The sequence below is a fragment of the Bufo gargarizans genome, chromosome 8 (genome assembly GCF_014858855.1).
Source record: "Bufo gargarizans isolate SCDJY-AF-19 chromosome 8, ASM1485885v1, whole genome shotgun sequence".
Taxonomy (NCBI): Eukaryota; Metazoa; Chordata; class Amphibia; order Anura; family Bufonidae; genus Bufo; species Bufo gargarizans.
This window is the reverse complement of record NC_058087.1, coordinates 118,552,704-118,572,382: the sequence shown is the minus strand read 5'-3', so window position 1 is coordinate 118,572,382 and position 19,679 is coordinate 118,552,704. Positions and strand designations below refer to the sequence as shown.

The 19,679-nt window shown below is 42.4% G+C and overlaps 1 protein-coding gene across 3 annotated transcripts in view; it reads right to left on the bottom strand.

Moving 5' to 3' along the window:
- The window catches only part of CALCRL (calcitonin receptor like receptor), a 472,379-nt gene that overhangs the window by 417,614 nt on the left and 35,086 nt on the right, over positions 1 to 19,679 (bottom strand). The window contains exon 2 of one of the 3 annotated variants that reach the window (XM_044302867.1): positions 4,455 to 4,616. The exons of the other annotated variants lie outside the window; for them this stretch is intronic. The gene's annotated coding sequence lies outside the window, so the exon portion shown is untranslated. The remainder of the gene's footprint in view (positions 1 to 4,454; positions 4,617 to 19,679) is intronic. 3 annotated transcript variants of the gene reach the window in all.

Genomic DNA, 19,679 nt, shown 5'->3' with positions numbered 1-19,679 from the left:
AGAAAACTCACTTAAAGGGGTTCTGCACCTTCATTTAACTGATGATCTATCCTCTGGATAGATCATCAGCTTCTGATCGGCGGGGGTCCGACACTCGGGACCCCCGCCGATCAGCTGTTTGAGAAGGCAGCGGCGCTCCAGCAGCGCCGCTGCCTTCTCACTATTTACCGCCGGGCCGGCCGCCCACTGACGTCATGACTTGTATCAACTAGAGTGGGCGCAGCTAAGCTCTGTTCACTTGAATGGAGCTTAGCCACGCCCACTCTAGTTCATACAAGTCGTGACGTCAGTGGGCGGGCGGCCCGGCGGTAAACAGCGATCATCAGTTAAATGAAGGTGCAGAACCCCTTTAAAGCGATGATGACGGCTGTACATCACTCCCTTACATCTCAGTTACAACAAGTAGCTTCCTCCATTACATCTGCAGTGGATGACCTAGGTTCCAGGGTGAACCATATTGAACACAAAATGGGGGAGCTAACCAACTCCCACAATGAGCTAATTGATGCACATTATACTCTGGAGGATGAAGTCGCAGGGCTGAGAGCTAAATTAGCCGACCTGGAGGACAGAAATAGGCGCAATTACCTGAAATTCAGAGGGATATCAGATTCAATCGCACCGGCTAATCTGCAGCAATACCTGGGTGATATGCTCAAATCAATATTCCCAGACAAAGATCCCCAAATGCTCCTGATTGACAGGGCTCACCATCTGCCTAAACCTAAACACCTTCCAGCTTCAGCGTCCAAGGATGTCATTGTACGCTTTCACTTCTACTGCATTAAGGAAGAGCTTGTCTCCTACATCAGGAAAAATCGTAACTTACCAGATCCGTTTCAAGACATTCAAATATTTGCTGATTTGTCGCAAGTGACATTACAAGCTAGAAAGCAACTTTCACCAATAACCAGAGTTCTGAGGGATCTCCAAATTCCATACAAGTGGGGTTTTCCGCTGAAACTCCTGATTCATAAGGATGGGAAATTTTTTTTATTATCAAGAACCCTGAAGAAGGAGAGTCGTTGCTTAAATCGTGGAACACTGGAAGACCCTCATCGCCGGTTCCAGCTAGAAAGAAATCTACTACCCATGTGACCCTGTATTGGTCCACGGTGGGAGACTGATCCTGAGAGTAGTACCTATGTTGCACTGGTTTCCCTGTAGCCAAGTCGCTATCACCAGATGGCGGAGTAAGGCCGAACTGTTCACCCCCAATTTTTCTGGTCCAGGTTTCTTCTGAGAACCTCCTTTAGACCAGACATTCCCAGTTGTTGTTTAATAACCTATGTTTTCTCTACAGGTTGTATCAGTACTGGTATTTGATTTTTTTTGTCCTTTTTCTTTTTTCCAATGGTCCCATGTCAATCTATCATCCTTCACCAGAATCTAGGGTTGTAGATGTTATAACATGTTTTCAGCATCAAGGTACTAGTATTTATGATGGCGGGTAGGGTACTGTCTATTAATGCCAAGGAGCTAAACTCCCCTTATAAGAGATCCTCACTCTGGAAAGATGTGCGGTCCTCGCAGACTGATATTGTATGTATTCAGAAAACACATTTCATGCATAACAATCATCCAGATTTCGCTAACAAAGGTTTCTCTACTGTATTACTTGCCAATTCTAGCAAAAAGAAAGCAGGGGTGGCTATTGCAATTAGAGATTCTCTGGCTTTGTAGGTTGAGAAAGTGTTAACTGATGTGGGTGGGAGATATATCGTCCTTGTAGGTCTAATTGGCTCAGTTGCGTCGACCCTGGTTAATATATACGCCCCCAATAAATCTCCCGTCAGGTTCCTAAACAAAGTCCTGAGAAAAGCGCAGTGTGCAAAAGGGTCATTTAATGATTTGTGGGGACTTTAACATAGTACCGGATAGGAATATGGATTCTTCAAGTTCTAGCAGAATATTGGCTCCATCCTTGGGGCGATGGCTAAGAGATAATCGACTATATGACACATTTCGATGTTTAAACGCGAATTTGAAAGAATATAGCTTTAACTCCGCTAGACATCGATCGTTCTCTCGAATCGATCTGTTTCTCGCGGACAGGCCTTTACCTAGGATCTCTAGATCTTCGGTAGGAACAACGTCGTGGTCTGACCACGCACCAAATAAGGTTAGATCCATCTGTAACTCTTCATAGGAAGTTAATGTCTTTGAGAAATGAAATCCATTCCACTCTCCAAATAGACTATGATCTTCAATTAACCTCCATGCGACTGTCATACTATAAGTCCTATAATAAACAGAGTAGGTTAATGGCGAGGAAAGTAAAACCCTTGGCACAAAAAATTAACATCCCCTATGTGCTTGCCCCCGATAAAAAGTCCAGAATCACTCATCCCAATGAGATAGTGGAATCCTTTAATCAATACTACTCGAAGTTGTATAATCTCAACAAAGATCCAGCCACACTGCAACCATCTGTAGAGAGCATTGCTGCTTTTCTCCAAAAGTTAACCTACCCTCAATGAATACTGAACAACTGGAGGATCTGAACTCCCCAATTTCAGTTTCAGAAGTCGAAGCCACCATTAAATCTCTCAAACCAAACAAATCACCCGGCCCTGATGGGTATTCAAATGAATATCATCATCTGTTTCCCCTATATTACAACCACATCTTGTGCAACTTTTTAATAAGGTGTTAGCTGGAGATCAATTTCCAACTGAAATGCTACAAGCTACGATTGTCACTATACCAAAGCCGGGAAAATCAACAGATTCCCCAGCAAATTTTCGCCCGATTTCCCTCCTCAATTGCGATGTTAAGCTGTATGCAAAATTGGCCCATAGGCTTTTGAAAATTTTACCTGAACTAATCCATAGTGACCAAGTGGGATTTACAAAGGGTAGGGAGGCACCAGATGGTACCTGCAGGATATTGGGTCTTCTACAAAAGGCTGGGGGTTTGACGATGCCTTCTCTGCTTCTTACTTTAGATGCAGAGAAGGCGTTCGACCGGATTCATTGGGGATTTGCATCAGCTGTATTAGATAAATTTGGCTTTCAGGGTCATATAAAAAACGCGATTCTTGCTCTTTATTCTTCCCCATCCGCTAGGGTATTGGTGAATGGATCCCTCTCCTCCCCTTTTTCCATTACTAACGGTACCCGCCAGGGCTGCCCTCTCTCCCCTTTCCTCTTTTTAATGGTAATGGAGCCCTTCGCGGAAATGATACGGATGGCAGATAAGATTCGTGGTATACCAGCGGGCAATCGACAGCATAAGATTGGTTTATTTGCTGATGATGTTATTCTGACTGTATCTGACCCCTTGTCTTCACTTCGGGCTACATTGCAGATTATAAAGGAATTCGGAGAGGTATCCTACTATAAAATCAATTAATCTAAATCCCAGATATTAGCCATCAGGATTCCCCCATCTTTGAGGAAGGTGTTGGAAATCGAATTCCCTTTTCAATGGGCAGTAGATTCTATGTCACTTACTTGGGCGTTCAAATTTGCTTCCCGCTTTCGCACTTAGTCAAAGCTAATTATGATACGCTGTATAATTCCCTTCAATCCGACCTGAACAAATACTTCAAATTGGACCTATCCTGGTTAGGGAGAGTAGTAATTTATAAAATGATGGTGCTCCCAAAGATTCTGTATCTATTTCGCACTATCCCTATCCCTGTCTCGGTCTTTGTAAGATTTAAGGCCCAGATGCTCTCCCTTATTTGGAACAAAGGCCCTCACAGAATAGCATCCTCTATACTTTATAGTCATAGAATGCATGGAGGTTTAGGGGTTCCAAATCTCCAGGGATACTACAACTCCTTTGTTCTCAAGCAGTTAAAATTTTGGTACAGTCAGGAACAAACTCCAAGCTGGCAAAAGATAGAGGTGGACCTTAACAAAGGGAAATCTCTCTACTCTCTTATTTTATTGCATGCTATAGACGACAGCTTTCCGCTACCTACAGAACTGACTCTGAAATCATCAATTCAGACTTGGAAGTTGTTGTTACATAGGGTGGGTCCGTCGTCCCCAATGAGAACTATACAGATACCAATAGAAATTCTGCAATACTATATTTCGGATTTCTCGGTGAGTAGTTGGTGGAAAGCTGGACTACAGGTGTTAAATGATTTCTATGATAATGATGTTCTTAAGTCATTTACAAGCCTTCAAGCCTCTTATAAGCTACCAGACGCATATCATTATCAATACACTAGGATTGCTCACTGTCTAGCTAAAGGGCCTAAAAGAATTGCTAAACTTCCAGTAGTTCTTCTTAATACTATACTTTGTACACAAGGAGATACACGTATTCCTACCAGCTCAATATACAAAACAGTTATAGGTGATGAACTCCTTTCAAAGAGAGCTAATTTTCTGAATTGGGAAAGGGATCTAAAAGTCTCATATCCTACGAATAAATGGCAAACAGCAATTAAAATTACCCTACAGGCTACAAAGTGTTCTAACTTGTTGGAGGGTTACCTTAAATTACTTTCTAGGTGGTATTTTACCCCGGCCAAGCTTTCCAGATTTTATCCCAATGTTGAAAATGTATGTTGGCATTGTCAGAAGACGCCTGGTAATCTGTTACATATATTCTGGGAATGCGTGGGAATCCTTCACTTTTGGGGTGCGGTTGAAGGTCTGGGGAGAGAGGTAACAGGCTTTAATATAACACTTTCTCCAGCATTGGCACTCTTCTCATTAGATCTCGATTTGTTTTAACCTGTCATATTCTGCTAACAGCCAAACTCCTGATTGCTAAACACTGGAAGTCGGCCAAGATTCCTTCCCAGACTGACCTAATTGACAAAATTTCCACACATGTTATATTTGAACATCTCTGGGCTCAGAGGACTAAAAGGTTGCGGCATTTTCATACATCCTGGTCACCTTGGCTTGCTAAATTCCCTATGCCTAGTTAACCTAACTCCCCCGTTTTGATTCTAAGCTGGCTCCACAAGCTGGTTTAGTTCTCCAGCAGATATAACACTGGGGCCCATCGATTTCCCTACTTCCTTATTCCATTGGTATTCCCTTTTATTTTTATTCTCTCCTGTTTATTTTTCTTGTCTTTGTTCTTCTTCTTATATCTTGATTGTCCCGGTTCTACGTTGGTAGCACCCAGGCGGGTGCCGTAGAACTTCTTTAACCACCTCCCGACCGCCTAACGCACGGATGCGTCCGGAAGGTGGTTGATTCATTCCTCCTGAACGCATCCGTGCGTCATCTCACGAGACGCAAGATTTCAGTCAGAGCCGGCCCGCGCATGCGCATCGCAGGCCGGCAAAAGTTAAAAGAGTATTTCGTCAGCAACCTGCCAGCCAATGATAGTCGCTGGCAGGTTGCTGATTTTTAAAAAATCGAATCAGAAGCCAGATAACAGATCAGATTAGTAAATATGATCTGTTATATGGCTTCCCTGCTCCTCTGCTGGTCCTTTTCGTCGGTTGGATCCAGCAGAGGAGCAGGCTTCACAGTGAGTAGCACCAACAGTACACTTCAGCCCCAGATCACCCCCTGCACCCCAATTAACCCTTTGATCACCCCTTTGATCGCCCCTGTCAACCACTAGTGAAAGGAAAAAAGTGATCAGTGCAAACTGTCACTTTTTTTTTCACTGGTATTGGACTGTTAGGTTTTAGGGATAGTTTAGGCCCCTTGGTTAGGTAGTTTAGGGATCAGTTAGCGCCCAGCCCACCGCACCGCAGTCCCTTATTCGCTGATTAGCGTATCGCTAATCAGCATTTGTACTTTTATAGTATCTGTAAGTGATCAAAACTGATCACGGTCAGATCTATAATAGTATTAGTGTCACTTTAGTTCGCCCTCCACCCAAAACGCAGTGTTTGCCCGATCAGGCCTGATCGGTCGCCCACACGTGTGTTCGCCCACGCCCGCCCTACCGCAGTGACAAAAAATTTTATTTTTATTTTTATCACTGCACATTCACTTTACACGCACTGCGGCGATAAAAAAATCTGTTTAGATATTTTTTTTATCAACCGCAGCGGCCTCCGGTACTTCGCTAGCTTCCCATTTGTAAGACAGGCTTGCTTTTTTTTTTAGGTAGTCTCAGGGAATACTCCTAAATTTAGTTGCCCAAATGTCGAACAGGGGGTATTCTTCTGAAGAGGCCTACAGGCTTCTGACCCAGTCGGATGAGGAATGGGAACCCTCATCTGATGAATCTAGCGGGTCAGAATATGAACCTGTAGAAAGCAGTGGCTCTCTGACCCAAAGTTCGGACGAGGAGGCTGAGGTCCCTGATAGCACCAGGCGCACCCAGCCCAGTGTCGCTAGACCACAGGTTGCGCAGGATCCGCTTCAAGAGCAGCAGAGTGGGGCTGGCGCTGTCGGATTAAGTGGTGAGGCATACACCAGCAGCGCAGCCCTTCCTGGACCTAGTACCAGCACTTGGCGCCTTGGCTTCAAACAATACATCCCAAGCAAGCGCGCCCGGTATGGGGTCAAATTGTATAAGCTCTGTGAAAGGGCCACAGGCTATACCCACAAATTTCGTGTCTATGAGGGAAAAGATCAGACCCTGGAGCCGGTCGGTTGCCCTGACTACCTGGGGAGCAGTGGGAAGACAGTCTGGGACTTGGTGTCACGGCAAGGGGTACCATCTTTATGTGGACAATTTCTACACAAGTGTGGCCCTCTTTGTGTAACGAAGAACTGCTCGCGGTGAAATGGAGAGACAAGGGTGACGCTTACATGCTCTCCTCCATTCACGCAGATACGACAATACAAATTGAGCGAGCAACCTGTGTCATTGAAAAGCCCCTCTCAGTCCACGACTATAACCTTCACATGGGAGGGGTGGACTTCGATGACCAGATGTTGTCTCCGTATTTAGTTTCCCGCAGAACCAGACGCTGGTATAAGAAGGTGTCTGTATATTTGATTCAATTGGCTCTGTATAATAGTTTTGTTCTCTACAGTCAGGCTGGGAGAACACGATCCTTCCTCCAATTTCTTGAAGAGATCATCGAGAGCCTCCTGTACCCAGGAGGTTCCGTGGCCCCATCCACCAGTGTAGTTAGCCGTCTACACGAGCGACATTTCCCCAATGTCGTTGCCGGTACCTCAACCCAACCGTCACCCCGAAAAAGATGTTGTGTCTGTAGCAGGAGTGGAATAAGGCGTGACACCCGCTATTTCTGTCCTGACCACCCTGCCCTATGCTTAGGGGAGTGTTTCCGGAAGTACCAGACACAGGTACACCTAGCATAGGGATCACATCTCACCAGGACAGGCACACAGGGCTATTAGGGCCCATTCACATACAGCTGCTGCAAACCTCTCCTTTCACCTGGGATAAAGTGCATAATGTACTTCGCCACATCTTTGGGCAATTTGCGCTTTGCACATTGTCCCATGGGGAAGGAGAGGTTTGTCCTATAAAGGCAAAATATAAAACAAATAAAAAAAATCACCAGTAAGCAAAAAGGTTGTTCAGTTCAAAAAGTTAAAGTTTATATATTCTGTTCAAAAGTTAATAAAATTGTTGCGTTGCGGCCTGTTTTTTTTTTACCTTCCAGGTGGACCAACCGATCGACTAGCTGCAGCACTGATGTGCATTCTGACAGAAGCATTGCGCTGCTGTCAGATTACACGCAAGTCGGTGTATGCGGCGCTGCAAGACAAGATTTCTCCTCTGCAGTAAAATATACGTTTGCCAAGGCATACGAGCTGAGGAGGAGGCAGTGATCCTATGCTTTGGCAGACACTTTGTATATAAAAAAATAAATAAAAAAATCCCGGCAATGATTTATTCATCCACATCGATTGATGTGAATGGAGAAATCTGGTTTGCCAGGGCATACGAGCTAAGTGGGTATGGATGTTGGGCGGAGCTCCTATGTCCTGGCAGACGCCTTTCCCCTCCTTTTTTTTTTGGCAGAGATTTTTTCCTCCACATTGATCGATGCGAATGAAGAAATCTGTGTTGTTCATTTTTTTCTTTCAGCCCACAGGCTGAACGGAAAAAAAAAATCTCATTACCTGTATGCTCAATAAAAGGAGAATAGCAGAAACTCCTAATGCTGGCCATACATGTAATGATTGTGGAGACCCTCAAATGCCAGGGCAGTACAAACACCCCACAACTGACCCCATTTTGGAAAGAAGACACCCCAAGGTATTCGCTGAGGGGCATATTGAGTCCATGAAAGATTACAATTTTTGTCCCAAGTTAGCGGAAAGTGAGACTTTGTGAGAAAAAACAAAAAACAAAAAAATCAATTTCCGCTAACTTATGCCAAAAAAAAAAATTCTATGAACTCGCCAGGCCCCTCATTGAATACCTTGGGGTGTCTTCTTTCCAAAGTGGGGTCCCATGTGGGGTATTTATACTGCCCTGGTTTTTAGGGGCCCTAAAGCGTGAGAAGAAGTCTGGGATCCAAATGTCTAAAAATGCCCTCCTAAAAGGAATTTGGGCACCTTTGCGCATCTAGGCTGCAAAAAAGTGTCACACATGTGGTATCGCCGTACTCAGGAGAAGTTGGGGAATGTGTTTTGGGGTGTCATTTTACATATACCCATGCTGGGTTAGAAAAATATCTTGGTCAAATGACAACTTTGTATAAAAAAAAAATAAAAAATGGGAAAAGTTGTCTTTTGCCAAGATATTTCTCTCACCCAGCATGGGTATATGTAAGATGACACCCCAAAACACATTCCCCAACTTCTCCTGAGTACTGCGATACCAGATGTGTGACACTTTATTGCAGCCTAGGTGGGCAAAAGGGCACACATTCCAAAGAGCACCTTTCGGATTTCGCAGGCCATTTTTTACACATTTTGATTGCAAACCTCTTCTCACACATCTGGGCCCCTAGAATGCCAGGGCAGTATAACTACGCCACAAGTGACCCCATTTTGGAAAGAAGACCCCAAGGTATTCCGTGAGGGGCATGGCGAGTTCCTAGATTTTTTTTTGTCGCAAGTTAGTGGAATATGAGACTTTGTAAGGAAAAATAAATAAATAAAAATCATCATTTTCCACTAACTTGTGACAAAAAATAAAAAGTTCTATGCCCATCAGTGAATACGTCATTTATGGGGGTTTTCTACTGTCTGGGCATTGTAGAACCTCAGGAAACATGACAGGTGCTCAGAAAGTCAGAGCTGCTTAACCCCTTAAGGACCGGGCTCATTTTCACCTTAAGGACCAGGCCATTTTTTGCAAATCTGACCAGTGTCACTTTAAGTGGTGATAACTTTAAAACGCTTTGACTTATCCAGGCCATTCTGAGATTGTTTTTTCGTCACATATTGTACTTCATGATACTAGTAAAAAAAAGTCAAAAAAATTAATTTTTTTGCATAATAAAATACCTAATTTACCAAAAATTTGGAAAAATTAGCAAATTTCAAAGTTTCAGTTTCTCTACTTCTGTAATACATAGTAATACCCCAAAAAATTGTGATGACTTAACATTCCCCATATCTCTACTTCATGTTTGAATTATTTTGGGAATGATATTTTATTTTTTGGGGATGTTACAAGGCTTAGAAGTTTAGAAGCAAATCTTGAAATTTTTCAGAAATTTACAAAAACCCAATTTTTAGGGACCACTACAGCTCTGAAGTCACTTTGCGAGGCTTACATAATAGAAACCGCCCAAAAATGACCCCATTCTATAAACTACACCCCTCAAGGTATTCAAAACTGATTTTACAAACTCCGTTAACCCTTTAGGTGTTGCACAAGAGTTATTGGCAAATGGGGATGAAATTTGAGAATTTCATTTTTTTGCCTAATTTTCAATTTTAACCCATTTTTTCCACTAACAAAGCAAGGGTTAACAGCCAAACAAGACTGTATCTTTATTGCCCTGACTCTGCTGTTTACAGAAACACCCCATATGTGGCCATAAACTACTGTACGGCCACACAGCGGGGCGTAGAGTGAAAGGTGCGCCGTATGGTTTTTGGAAGCCAGATTTTGCTGGACAGTTTTTTTGACACCATGTCCCATTTGAAGCCCCCTGATGCACCCCTAGAGTAGAAACTCCATAAAAGTGACCCCATCTAAGAAACTACACCCCTCAAGGTATTCAAAACTGATTTTACAAACTCCGTTAACCCTTTAGGTGTTGCACAAGAGTTATTGGCAAATGGGGATGAAATTTGAGAATTTCATTTTTTTGCCTAATTTTCCATTTTAACCCATTTTTTCCACTAACAAAGCAAGGGTTAACAGCCAAACAAGACTGTATCTTTATTGCCCTGACTCTACTGTTTACAGAAACACCCCATATGTGGCCATAAACTACTGTACGGCCACACAGCGGGGCGTAGAGTGAAAGGTGCGCCGTATGGTTTTTGGAAGCCAGATTGTGCTGGACAGTTTTTTTGACACCATGTCCCATTTGAAGCCCCCCTGATGCACCCCTAGAGTAGAAACTCCATAAAAGTGACCCCATCTAAGAAACTACACCCCTCAAGGTATTCAAAACTGATTTTACAAACTTTGTTAACCCTTTAGGTGTTGCACAAGATTCAATGGAAAATAGAGATATAATTTCAAAATTTCACTTTTTTGGCAGATTTTCCATTTTAATATTTTTTTTCCAGTAACAAAGCAAGGGTTAACAGCCAAACAAAACTCATTATTTATGGCCCTGATTCTGTAGTTTACAGAAACACCCCATATGTGGTCGTAAACTACTGTACGGGCACACGGCAGGGCGCAGAAGGAAAGGAATGCCATACGGTTTTTGGAAGGCAGATTTTGCTGGACTGGTTTTTTGACACCATGTCCCATTTGGAGCCCCCCTGATGCCCCCCTAGAGTAGAAACTCCATAAAAGTGACCCCATCTAAGAAACTACACCCCTCAAGGTATTCAAAACTGATTTTACAAACTTTGTTAACCCTTTAGGTGTTGCACAAGATTCAATGGAAAATAGAGATATAATTTCAAAATTTCACTTTTTTGGCAGATTTTCCATTTTAATATTTTTTTTCCAGTAACAAAGCAAGGGTTAACAGCCAAACAAAACTCATTATTTATGGCCCTGATTCTGTAGTTTACAGAAACACCCCATATGTGGTCGTAAACTACTGTACGGGCACACGGCAGGGCGCAGAAGGAAAGGAATGCCATACGGTTTTTGGAAGGCAGATTTTGCTGGACTGGTTTTTTGACACCATGTCCCATTTGGAGCCCCCCTGATGCCCCCCTAGAGTAGAAACTCCATAAAAGTGACCCCATCTAAGAAACTACACCCCTCAAGGTATTCAAAACTGATTTTACAAACTTTGTTAACCCTTTAGGTGTTGCACAAGATTCAATGGAAAATAGAGATATAATTTCAAAATTTCACTTTTTTGGCAGATTTTCCATTTTAATATTTTTTTTCCAGTAACAAAGCAAGGGTTAACAGCCAAACAAAACTCATTATTTATGGCCCTGATTCTGTAGTTTACAGAAACACCCCATATGTGGTCGTAAACTACTGTACGGGCACACGGCAGGGCGCAGAAGGAAAGGAATGCCATACGGTTTTTGGAAGGCAGATTTTGCTGGACTGGTTTTTTGACACCATGTCCCATTTGGAGCCCCCCTGATGCACCCCTAGAGTAGAAACTCCAAAAAAAGTGACCCCATTTTAGAAAGTACGGAATAGGGTGGCAGTATTGTTGGTACTAGTTTAGGGTACATATGATTTTTGGTTGCTCTATATTACACTTTTTGTGCGGCAAGGTAACAAGAAATAGCTTTTTTGGCATGTTTTTTTTTTTTGTTATTTACAACATTCATCTGACAGGTTAGATCACGTGGTAATTTTATAGAGCAGGTTGTCACGGACGCGGCGATACCTAATATGTATACAATTTTTTTTATTTATGTAAGTTTTATACAATAACTTCATTTTGAAAACCAAAAAATTGTTTAGTGTCTCCATAGTCTAAGAGCCATAGTTTTTTCAGTTTTTGGGTGATTATCTTGAGTAGGGTCTAATTTTTTGCGGGGTGAGATGACAGTTTGATTGGCACTATTTTGGGGTGCATATGACTTTTTGATCGCTTACTATTACACTTTTTGTGACGTAAGATGGCAAAAAATTGCTTTTTTTACACAAATCTTTTTTTTTTTTTTTTACGGTGGTCACCTGAGGGGTTAGGTCATGTGATATTTATATAGAGCCGGTCGATACGGAGGCGGCGATACCTAATATGTATACTTTATTTTTATTTATGTACATTTTACACAATGATTTTATTTTTGAAACCCAAAAAAAATCATGTTTTAGTGTTTCCATAGTCTAAGAGCCATAGTTTTTTCAGTTTTTGGGCGATTATCTTGAGTAGGGTCTCATTTTTTGCGGGATGAGATGACGGTTTGATTGGTACTATTTTGGCGTACATGCGACTTTTTTGATCACTTTTATTACCTTTTTTGGGAAGTAAGGTGGGCAAAATTTCAATTTTCTCATAGTTTTTATTTTTTTATTTTTATGGCGTTCACTGTGCGGGGAAAGTAACATGACCATTTTATAGATCAGGTCGTTACGGACGCGGCGATACCTAATATGTGTAGTGTATTTTATTTTTTTAATTTTTATTCAGTGATAAATGTTTTTTTTTTTATCTTAACTTTTTTCACTTTTTATTTGATTTTTTTGACCCAGACCCACTTGGTTCTTGAAGATCCAGTGGGTCTGATGTCTGTAAAATACAGAACAGAACCTATATAGGTTTCTGCACTGTATTTTACTTACACTGAACAGGTCTATGCTTTCAGCACAGATCTGTTCAGCACCATGGACAGCAGGACGCCTGATCAGGCGTCCTGTTGCCATGGGAACCTTCCCCGTCTGCTCAGTTATGGTCAGAACTTCGCAGACGGGGAAGGGTAAGGACGGGGTTCTGGGGGGGCTGTCTGGGGGCTCTCTCCTTCTCCCATCGGGGGGCTGCAAAGGCACAGCAGCCCCCCGATCGGAGAGGGAGGGAGCTCCCTCTTACTGTTAACCTTTTCCATACAGCGGTCCGTACGGACCGCTGTATGGAAAGGGTTAAACGGCTGACATCGCATCAACGATGTCAGCCGTTTATACCAGGGTGCCAGCAATGTGCTGGCACCCTGGTATACCCACTGTACACCAACGATTATGCAATGGGAGGCGGGCGGGGGATCGCGATCCCGCCTGCCGCACCGCCCGCCTCCCGCAACGCCCCCACTGCATGCGACACCCCCCCTGCACCACCCGCCGCCATCAAATCGTGCATTTGATGCACCACCCGCCGCCATCACCCGCCCTATGTCCTTAAGGGGTTAAAAAAGCGGAAATTCACATTTTTGTACCATAGTTTGCAAACGCTATAACTTTTACCCAAACCATTTTTTTTTTTTGGCCAAACATTTTTTTTTTATCAAAGACATGTAGAACAATGAATGTAGCGAAAAATTTATATATGGATGTCATTTTTTTTGCAAAATTTTACAGCTGAAAGTGAAAAAAGCCATTTTTTTGCAAAAAAATCGTTAAATTTCGATTAATAACAAAAAAAGTAAAAATGTCAGCAGCAATGAAATACCACCAAATGAAAGCTCTATTAGTGAGAAGAAAAGGAGGTAAAATTCATTTGGGTGGTAAGTTGCATGACCGAGCAATAAACGGTGAAAGTAGTGTAGTGCAGAAGTGTAAGGGCCGTTTCACACGAGCGGATGCCGTGCGTGGCATCCGCTCCGTGAAAGAGTGCCAAGACCCGCTGCAGACTGCAGAGGCACGGAGCAGTAACATGACTGTTAATGCTCCGTGCCTCTCTGTGATCTCTTTCCTACGAAATCACAGTTGTCACTGTGATTTCGTAGGAAAGAGATCACAGAGAGGCACGTTGCATTAACAGTCATGTTACTGCTCCGTGCCTCTGCAGTCTGCAGCGGGTCTTGGCACTCTTTCACGGAGCGGATGCCACGCACGGCATCCGCTCGTGTGAAACGGCCCTAAAAAGTGGCCTGGTCATTAAGGGGGTTTCAGCTAGCGGGGTTGAAGTGGTTAAAAGCAGAGAAATAGAAATTTTGAAAATTGCTAATTTTTCTAAATTTTTGGTAAATTTGGGATTTTTTGATAAATAAAAGGTGAAATATATTGACTCAAATTTATGACTGTCATGAAGTACAATGTGTCACGAGAAAATCTCTGAATGGCTTAGATAAGTAAAAGCGTTCCAAAGTTATTACCACATAAAGTGAGATATGTCAGCTTTTCAAAATTAGGCCTAATCAGGAAGGGGGCAAATGGTCCAGATGTGAAGTTGCTAAATGTTTATGACCTCTTAGTAATACAGAGATAAGGGGTATTAGCTGACCAGCACAAAGTGAAAGTACAGGTCACACAGCTAGAAAAAGTTAACCCTTTGTGACAGAACAACTTTTAATAAATACCAATTGAAAAAAATATTTTTTTCAAATTGGCCCGTGAAGGGATACAGATCATTTAAGTTAAATACAGTTTGGCCCCAATGAAGGCCTGGAAAATGTCGTCTAAACACAATCAGCACACTGTCCCGTCTGGAAATAATCAATTAACACAATGTCTATTTTGAACCATAAACTTTGAACCCACAGTCTCTAATTATTTATCTGTACAGCTACACATTCTGCAGGTATTCCTAAACATCTAGTACCGGCCATATAGTCGCTAATAAGCGCTCATAGGAACACTCGTTACCAATTATATGGAGGTGTTACCCTAAGTTCACACCTGAGCGTTTTAAAACGCTCAACAAGGAGAAACCAATGCTTCCCTATGGGAATGGTTCTCATCTGGGCGTTTTACAGCGCGTACGATCGCGCTGTGAAACGCCCGACGCTCAAACAAGTTCTTGAGCTTTTTTTTGGGCGTTTGTCGCGCGTTCCCGTACATAGACTTTCGGAAACGCGTGACAATGTGTGTTCGCTTGTCTCTGTATGCGCGATTGTAAACGCCGGTACAATCGCACATACAGAGCGCTCGTTTCAGAACGCTCAGGTCTGAACCCAGGGTAAAGGTTCTGCTGAACACTCGTTCATTAGGTAATTGAATCATTCATTTTGCCACCTTAGGCCAGGTCTACATGACGACATTTGTTGCGCGACATTTTGTAGCACCAATGTCGTGCGCCAATTTTTATAATGGTAGTCTATGGTGTCGCACTGCAACATGCGACATGCTGCGACTGCGACGTGACAGTGGCAGAAAAATCCATCTCGAATGGATTTTTTGCAACTGTCACGTCGCAGCATGTTGCAGTGCGACACCATAGACTACCATTATAAAAACTGTCGTGCGACATTGGTGCTACAAAATGTCACGCAACAAATGTTGTCGTGTAGACCTAGCCTAAATCGTGGTTTGTCTGCAGCCAATTGTGTGTTCTAAGCAGCCTCTGCTGCTGGCAAAAATAATTCTGTATGGGGATGAACTAGAGTTGTTGCGATACCAAATTTTTGTTTCAGTTTCGATACCATGAAAAAGTATTGCGATACTCGATACCATGCGAACAAAATAAACCAAAAAAGCCACGTGCATTCCGCATTTTAAAAAATGGCGAATCACGCAGTTTTTATTGAATTTTTCTGTTCCGGCGTTCACCACATAGATTTTTATTATATTTTAATAGTTTGGACTTTTCTGACGTGGAAATATGTACCGTATTTATCGGCGTATAACACACACTTTTTCCCCCTGAAAATAGGGGGCAAATGATGTATGCGTGTTATACGCCGATATAATGTTAAGAAGCCATGTTTTTACAGTATTAACAAGTACCGTATACACCATATACACCGCCGATATAATGTACATACCGCACAGCAGCGAGTGGATCAGTAGCAGCGTGTGGAGTGTGAGTAACGGCAATCGGTAGGCAACGGCAAGCCCAGGTCACCCGCGCCTTCCTCACGTCTAATTCTCGCGGCCGTCGGAGCGTAACCATGGTAACGCTCTGCACTGCGAGAGTTTGCAGACTCACAAGAGTTTGCTGTCTGAGGCAGGAGAACTTGTACCCGTGAGGTACAAGTAAAGTAGTGAAGTAAACTGGAGTGGGGTTTTATGTACGGCGTAACAACTTAACGAATTAACAACTTACGGTATTAACAGATAAAATATATGGTAATTATAAAATAATTATACAAAGTGCTAACATGCTAATTCCCATATGTGCAAAAACTATAGTATATATACAATAGTGCCAGCATGCTGGATCCAATATGTGCAAGTAGATGGATCCTTAAATAAATAAATATTACTGTATGTGCTGAAAATATTCTAAAATTACTGCTTCAAAGTGCTTTATTTGAAATTTAAATTTTTTTTCCTGAAATTTTCGTCTTAAAATGAAGGTGCGTGTTATACGCCGGTGCATGTTATACACCGATAAATACGGTAATATGTTTATTATTTATACATTTTATATGTGAAATTGAGAAAAGGGGGTGATTCATACTTAATATTTTGGTGGGGGGTTTCTTTACTTTTTATTTTTATTTTTTATTTTATTTTTTTACACTTTTTATTTAATCACCATTTCCCTTCTTAGGGGCCAGAACCTGGGATGTTTTCATCCCTTGTCCTATTCACCCTTATAGAGCTCTATCAGGGTGAATAGGACCTCACACTGTACCTGCTGCTCTATGCACTCAGCATCAGGGATGTTACCATGGCAGCCAGGGCTTCAGTAGTGGCTGCCATGGTAACCGATCGGAGCCCCAGGATTACACAGCTGGGGCTCCGATCAGAAGCTGCCACTGCACCACCAATGAAAGGGAGGGGACCACTGCCACCATACTGGGGAGGTTGAGAGGGGCCAGTGCACTGTGCCACCAATGATTTTGATGGGGTGGGGGGTAGAGGGGGGGCGCACTGCGCCACCAATGATAATTACCCCTTTATACAGGAGGTGGATACTGGAAGATCAGCATCCATTAACCCCTCAGGTGCCGCACCACCACATCACTTAGCACGTTTGTCTCTCATATAGGAATTGATGGGGCTACAGAGATGTTGTACGACCAGTCACTGTTCTTGAATGCCAGCTTGTTATTAAAGTCATCTGTGTTCTTGTATCTTGTGAACAAACTGGAATTTACAACATAGTTGGAGACGTTTTGCTTCGTTTTCTTGACATGTAATAAGTAATTATATGTCAGACCAGAACGCTGCTCACAACAGCATCAGAATGACAGAACTGCGGGACAATTGCTTTGTTGGCGAGACATAGTCATATGTACAGGCAAATGCCCTTTTAGAAATCTGCCTCCCTTATAAGTGCACAGCTTAACGTCTCATCTGTATGCGCCACAAAGATTAGAATGTGGCGGATTTCTAAGACAGTAACAGGGTTACCCATCTCAAAATATTTTTTCTCCAATTTCCTTTGAAAATTTTTACAGTTTGAATAAAACCATATATACTCATTATTTCATCCTATAATAATTTTGCACTCTCACTACACCACCAGATGCATGATTTAAGGCAGGGATGCTCAACCTGCGGCCCTCCGGCTGTTGCAAAACTTCAACTTTCAGCATGCCTGGACAGCCTTCAGCTATCGGACTACAGCAGGGCGACGTGGGAATTGTAGTTTTACAACAGCTGGAGGGACGCAGGTTGAGCATCCCTGCTTTAAGGGATCTAGTTTTTAAAATTGGATCATTTATAAAAGGGTTTTCGATCATTTTGCAGCCTAATGCCATTAAAAGTGTGCAATGAGGCCTGAAACATTTTCAATTTATTTTCTGAAAGCCACTGGGTGTTCCTTTATGTTTGGTCCCTGTCATGTGTCAAGGCATAAGATCAGGGCCACACTGGGGGATATTTCTGAAGACAAGAGAAGTAGGTTGATGCATTTTGGGGTGTACTCCTTCATTTTCATTTGCAAAGTACAAATTGACACTTTTGTGTAAAAAATGAAAAAAAATAAGATAAAATTCACCTGCTTAGCATTTATTTCTTCAGAAACTGAGGGATCAAAAAAACTTACCAGACCACTAGATCAGGGATGGCCAAGCTGCTGCCCTCCAGCTGTTGTAAAACTACAATTCCCACCATGCCCTGTAGGCTGATAGCTGTAGGCAGCGTTTTCATGCTGGGAGTTGTAGTTTTGCAACAGTTGGAGAGCCACAGGTTGGCCATTGCTGCCCTAGATGAATACCTTAAAGGGTAAAGATTTCAAAATAGGGTCATTTATGTGGGTTTCCATAATATTGGCAGCTCAACACCATTACATAATGCTGTCAGTGTAACACAATATAGTACCGAACTCTAAGGCCCCTTGCAGATGAGCGTAAGTGGATTAGGTCCAGATGCGTTGCGGATGCGTTCAATGAAAAATGCGCAATGTCGCAAGCAGGTTCATGCAGTTTTGCCTACGATCGCGGTCAGTTTTTATCGCGCGGGTGCAAGGTATACAAACATCTCTTAGCAACCATCCGTGAAAACTTGCTTGCGAATGCAATTTTCACGCTGCGCCATTCACTTTTATGGGGCCAACGTTGCGTGAAAAACGCAGAATATAGAACATTCTGTGAATTTCACGCAACGCACACATGAAGCGTGAAAACCAATGCTCACGTACACAGCCCCATTGAATTAATTGGTCCAGATTCCGTGCAAGCGCAATGCGTTCGCATCACGCATTGCACCCGCGCTGAATATTCGCTGAAAGGGACCCAAGGGTTACATTGCATCATAAATCAATATAATGCTATGCAACCCAGTCAGTGCTAGGGAAAGCAGTACGGGAGCTTACGCAGACACGCTGCGAGTTCAATGCTTGTGTGAAACCAACCTAAGGATGTTCATGTTATCAATGCAACTCAGGATTTATTTGAAGATTGACTCATTGATAATGCAGGTGCCGTACAGCCAACAGCCAGAAAATGTGGTTCTCAATAGATAATTTGAGCCCAATGCTACTTGTACGGCCACAATGTGAATGCACAGCACAGCCACCGCATGTGGCTGAACCCTAATTAGTACCAATTACTGCAGGACAATCCAAAACAAGTTTAGACTATAGGCATTGAATAGGGCAAGTACTGCAAACCCACAAACAATAAAGGTTACTTCAGTAAATATCACTGACATAATAGCAATAGAACAATGAACAATACAACCATTTTTAACCCTTTCGCTACCAGCCCTGTACATGTAAGGCACTGGTACGGTCATTAAATATGGCGCCCATTGGTCATTTTTTAATTGCTTCTCTTACCCCCAAAAAATGAATAAATGTGATCAAAAAGACACACACACTCCAAAATGGTATCAATAAAAAGTACAGACCATCCTGCAAAACAATGAGCACCCCACACAGCTCAGTAGACAGAATATGGTGATATAAAGAAAAAAAAATGTTTTTTTAATTAATTTTTTCACTATTTAGACACATATGTGGGATTTTTGTAATCATACTGACCCAGAGAATGAAGTGCACAGGTCAGTTTTGCGGCAAAGGGAACGCTATAGGGAAATAAAAAGTAATACTGTAGGGGAATTCCTTTTTTTTTTTTTCCTGCTTCCCACTACATCGTATAGCACATTAAATGGTGGAATTAGAAAGTACAACTTGTCCCCCATAAAACAAGCCCTCATATGGATATCTGAATGGAAAAATAAAAAAAGAGTTATTGCTCCAGGAAAACAGGGAAGAAAAGTTAAAACAAAAACGAAAAAAAAAATCTCAAGTATCCCAAGGGTTAATCTGT